Source organism: Lepidochelys olivacea, assembly GCF_965140295.1.
Source record: "Lepidochelys olivacea isolate rLepOli2 genome assembly, chromosome: 7".
NCBI classification, from domain to species: domain Eukaryota; kingdom Metazoa; phylum Chordata; order Testudines; family Cheloniidae; genus Lepidochelys; species Lepidochelys olivacea.
Genome location: NC_140417.1, coordinates 58207257 through 58213256, shown reverse-complemented (window position 1 = coordinate 58213256; position 6000 = coordinate 58207257).

Sequence of the window (6000 nt, the reverse complement as noted above, 5' to 3'; positions counted from 1 at the left end):
CCTATTAGTCCAGTCCCCTGGTGATTTCTTTTGCTCTTCCTGGGATTCCGTCACTTTGCAGTGTTGCAGTTGTGTTGGTCCAAGCCTATTAGAGGGACAAGGTGGGGGAGGTAATATCTTTTATTGGACCAACTTCTGTTGGTGAAAGAGACAAGCAAACAGCTGTTCTTCAGAGCTTCTTTTTCAAGCGGCGTCTCTCAAAAGCTTGTCTCTTTCACCAGCATCAGCTTTGTTGACAATTGAGCACCATGGTGGCCCTATAAATTATCATATCTGACCCATAATATACTTTTTTTCTATTTAGCATCACGGAAACTCTCATTGCCTTAAAATGACTTCCAAGCACATTTCTGTCTATGATACAATATTCTAAATATAGCCATGCTCATTTTCTCAAGCCAAAATCAGTTTGTGTCAAACGTTTGCCTTTAGCCTCTTGACACGTACAGCACAGTGCGGAACGTACCAGACGGAGTCAGTGACTGATCTTTATTGATGACAAAGCTGCTCTTTCTGCCACCTTCAGATGACTCTGTTGCTACTGCAGCTTTGGAATGAACTAGGGTCTTAGGATTGGCCTTATAAGAAAAAGGATAGCAATGTCTGCAAAGAGAAGGAAAGTTCACAGGAGCTGAAAATGATTAAATCTGCCCATTGTGGAACCCATTGAGAGTATGGGCTGAGAAATTTGGGACAGGTAAAAGTATGTAAGTCTTTCCTGAGTATGTGGGAAGTTCATATCTACAGGATGTCAGAGAGTGAAATACTTGTGGAAGCTTTCTTAAAAGGGTCACATAATTTTATGATCTATAAAAACTAGAGCTGAGCTTGAGCTATAAAGCTCAGATCCAAACTAGATTAGTTCAGAACTGGGTTTTTGCTTTAGCTTATCATAGAGGTCAGGCTCAGTTTTGAAGTTCCAATAATGGCATAGAGAGTACACTTATAAAGTTTGCAGACGATACCAAGCTGGGAGGGGTTGCAAGTGCTTTGGAGGATAGGATTAAAATTCAAAATGATCTGGACAAACTGGAGAAATTTCTGAAGTAAATAGGATGAAATTCAATAAGGAAAAATGGAAGGTGTACTGCAGAAAGGGATATGGGGGTCATAGTGGATCACAAGCTGAATATGAATCAACAGTGTAACACTGTTGCAAAAAAAGCAGACGACATTCTGGGGCGTATTAGCAGGAGGGTTGTAAGCAAGACACGAGAAGTAATTCTTCCTCTCTACTCTGCGCTGATTAGGCCTCAATTGGAGTATTGTGTCCAGTTTTGGGTACCACATTTCAGGAAAGATGTGGACAAATTGGAGAAAGTCCAGAGAAGAGCAACAAAAATGATTAAAGATCTAGAAAACATGACCTTATGAGGGAAGATTGAAAAAATTGGGTTTGTTTAGTCTGGAGAAGAGAAGACAGAGAAGGGACATAACAGTTTTCGAGTACATAAAAGGTTGTTACATGGAGGAGGGTGAAAATTAGATCTCCTTAACCTCTAAGGACAGGACAAGGAGCAATGGGCTTAAAATGCAGTAAGGGGAATTTGATTGAACATTAGGAAAAACTTCCTAACTATCAGGGTAGTTAAGCACTGGAACAAATTACCTAGGGAGGTTGTGGAATCTCCATCGTTGGAGGCTTTTAAGAACAGGTCAGACAAACACCTGTCTAGTTCAGCGGTTCTCAAACTGTGGGTCAGGACCCCAAAGTGGGTCACAACCGCATTTTAATGGGATCGCCAGGGCTGGCTTAGGCTTGTTGGGATCTGTGGTGGAAGCTGAAGCCTGAGCCCCATTGACTGGGGCCAAAGCCGAAGCCCGAAAGTGGCAGTGCTTGGGTGGGCTCAGGCTTTGGTCCCCCCTCCTGGGGTCATGTAGTAATTTTTGTTGTCAGAAGGGGGCCGTGGTGCAATGAAGTTTGACAACCCCATGTCTAGTTATTACTTACTCCTGCTTTGAATGCAGGGGACTGGACTAGATCAGTGGTTCTCAAAGCCGGTCTGCCGCTTATTCAGGGAAAGCCCCTGGAGGGCCGAACCGGTTTGTTTACCTGCCGCGTCCGCAGGTTCGGTCGATCGCAGCTCCCCCTGGCAGCGGTTTGCTGCTCCAGGCCAATGGGGCTGTGGGAAGGGCGGCCAGCACGTCCCTTGCCCCGTGCCACTTCCCGCAGCCCCCATTGGCCTGGAGTGGTGAACCACGGCCAGTGGGAGCCGTGATCTGCCGAACTTGCAGACGTGGAAGGTAAACAAATTGGTCCGGCCCGCCAGGGGCTTTCCCTGGACAAGCGCTGGACCGGCTTTGAGAACCATTGGACTAGATGACCTCTTTAGGTCCCTGCCAGTCCTATACTTCTATGATTCTGGATCAGGGTGCTCAGAAACAGGGCTTTGGTTCAGGCCTTTCTCTAATAAAAGTATTAGTAAGGTACATATGTTAAGAAAAGAGGAAGTCAAATTTTGTGTTTCAAGGCACAAGTGTTCCTTTGGGGTCAGAAAGGATTTCCCCATATAAGTGGCTATGAATATAATGGGTCATTTCACCTTCCTCTTGAGCATCAGGTATTGGCCACTGCTGGGGTCAGGGCAATGGAACTGATGGACCAATTGGCTGAGCCAGTCTGGAAAAACTTCCATTCCTGTGTCATGGATGTTGAGTTGTGCAAGTTGGAGAATTTTTCATCACCCATCATGTAGAATTTTTATTGCGTGCCCTGTGTGAAACTAGTTCTGCCTGCATGCCGTTACATTCTAATGTCAAGGGAGGGGGGGGACTCAACGATCTGAAATGAAAGAATCAACCAGACTGAGATGAAAGCAGTGTTGCCAAGTCTTGAGCTTTAGCATGAGTCTCATGATATTTGGTATGTTTCTTAAAGCCCCAGTGCCTGGAGTCATGTGAATATGTGAGACTCTCAACTTCCACTTTTTTAAAGTAACTTTCTAGCCTTGATGGTTGCCCAGAAAAGCTTTCAACATAACCAAAATGCACCCTAAAGGTTAACAGAAGGCAATAAAAAGAACCCAAAATGCTTTTGAGCCAATCTTAAAATTTTTTGGTTCCTGACTCATTTTTTTGAACACCTAGAGTTGGCAATGCTGGATGAAGGTATTCAGAACCAGGTGGGACCAGGGCCCAAATGGGTACAGGAAACTAAGTAATCAGTTTAACTGTGGATAGACAGAGATCATGTGGGTTTAGGTTGCTACACAGCACTTATTCTGCTTGGGTTCAGTTTGAAAATGCTTGGCCACTCTCAGAGCACAGGCCACACAACCTCCCATCTGTGTCTTGTTCTGTTCAGAGAAGAACAGGGAGAATCTGTAAACTTCTTTTCATGGCAAGTTGAAGTAGAGCTAACCCAGGTAATGTTGCGTCAATGTCATGCTACATTACCTAGTGTCCTCCCGCATCACAGAAGCAGGAAGTAACGGAGCACAATGAGCATAACTTGATGTGACAATGCAACACCTCTCAGATATTTTTGAAAGCCCCGTTCATTTTTTGGTACTTTGTTGTGTTTTAAATGGTGAAGAGATGGGACCTCTCCAGACACCAGGAAACTTTGTGTTCCCCTTGTTGTTATTTAGCGCTTTTACTGCCCTTCCTAGTACTGATCACCTATCCCCATATGAGCAAGTCTGCATTATGCACTATGTAGTAAAAGATTTTAAAAAGCCATTGTAAACATGCAACACCATTAATGTTTTCTGGGATGGAAAGGTGGATGCTTGAAGCATTCAGGCTAATGTACAGATGGACAGGAAAAGAGATCGGTGCTGACACATTCTCAGGGACATGGGTTATTGTACTTTTTTTTTACTGATTCCTGTCACAATGGATCCATTTTGCAGCCCTGCTCTGTGGCTCGTGGGCATACCCTCTTGCAGCAGCATCACTGAAAGAAAGGAAAGAAAGACAGAAAGAAAGAAAACCCAACACCCAACCCCAGGAGGGAAAACATGTTAGTCTTTCATGTTCTGTGTCATTCAGATCACAGGTATTTTGTTCTTAATAATCTTTTTTTTTCTTGTTCATAATCAGCCTTGGCCAACATTGTGTTTTCTTTTTCAAGTGAAGGTAATGCAGGCAAAAGGGGCCATATTGCCAAACCTGGAAACTGACATGCTCTGGCGATTGACAAAGGCAGTTCAATTTTCCCACAGAGTGGGCCTCAACCCTGATCTGAAGGGGCCACATCTAAGGCCGAGAGGTTAAGTTGACCTGCCTCGTTCTCTCTCCAGCCATGACTATGGGGGCCAGCGTAGACTGGGACAAGGAGCCTAGGAGTGAAGGAGACTGGGACTGGATGCTGGTGGTTGATAGACTGCGTGGGGGAGGCTACGCAAGGAGATTGCAACCCAGGAACTAGGAGGACTAGAACCAGTGGAGGGGAACAAGGAGTCAGATGGCCTTTTCCATCAACAAATAGCTATGAAACCCCCTGGCAAAGTGTGTGCCATGCTCCTCTAGTGCCAGTCGACACTAGATGATAACCTACTATTGCTATCAGTTACAATGTTAGCTCAACTGGTGAAGGTCTATGTGGTGGATCTAAAGGTTCCAGCCCTGCTGATGATCTATGTGGATGTTGATTTGATTTCACATGATGGAATTTCTGTTTGCTTTTTATAAAAACCTAAGAAATTTCATGCATAAAATTACACTAAAAAAACATTTCTAAAGGTTGCAAAGTCAAGCACTCAAAAGTTAGGACGTACCAGAATTAAGATTGTCTGTGCAACCTTAATTTGGTCTCTTGTGCATATGCATTATGAGAGAGTTTTAATTATGTGATCATGTACTATTTTTTCCCCATAGGTCCCCCTCCCTCATTCAGTACAGTTCTCTAAACATAGCGTTGTGTGTGTAATTACTATCATTATTATTACAGAGATCAGGGGCCCATTGCACTATGTGCTGCATATACCCCTAGAATGAGAAAGTCCCTGCTCTGAAGAGCTTACAAACTAAACCGACAAGACAGACAGTGGATGGGAGGGGAAACAGAAGCCCCAAGAGGTTAAATGACTTGCCCAAGGTCACATAATGGGTCAGTGGCAGCGCTGGGAGTGCCATGACAATCTTTTGAGACCTAATCCAGTGCTGTATCCACCGGAGCAAGGTCCCTGGGTATGAAGGTACCATGGTTTTGCCCCATCTCTAAATGCCATTTTTTAAAAGGTATCAGAGAATTCTTAGTTAAACCTTAGAGCAACCTCTTCTAAGCAATCAGTTTTTGTATCGTTGTGCCAGCCACTCCTGGCCCTTTGGGGTAAGAGGGTTCTGGAGGAGAAAGGGAGCACGTCAGGGGTGGGAAAAAGACAATGTGCTTTGGTGATCATAAGCAGCAGGGGGAGCCATTATCTACTTGCACAATTTAGAGCAGTCTCTAGGAGTGGGGGGTGTGGGGGTGTGTGAAAGGTGACTAAAAGCTTCTTCTGCCCCTTTCCACCAGGAGTCACCAACCCTGCTCTGGCTCACCTGGGCGTCTCACCCTACACCATTACTAATAAATTATCAGCAGCAGCTTTAGCCTCATCTTGGTCCTGCCTTTGGTGACCCAGCCGGCTGCCCTTCTGAGAGCAGGACTGACTCCTGACTGACGCTGGCCCAGCTGCTGCCTGAGACAGCAGCAGACAGAACATCCTGTACTCAGCACTTTGGCCACAGAATGTTCCTTCCTTCAACAGCCTCCTGCCCTGGCTGCTTTGCAGGGCTGCAAGCCGTTGGGGTTCCCCCCTTCCCTAGTTAAATCTCAGGGGTGACACCGTGTATTTACGGGAGACGCATCATTACCTTTAAGGAGCGTATTCTTTTGGTAACGGCAGTGTTCTCTATCAGTTTGGATAAACATGGCAGGCCCTGAGTTTCGCAAGCAAACTGAAAGTAGCTCAAAAGGCTAAACTGTTTGAGTCACTCTCGCAGCCTGCAGCACTTCCACTAGCTGTGATTAGGGTTGGCACGTCCCTGAGTGCCACTGCAGCAATAGGCTCGGCC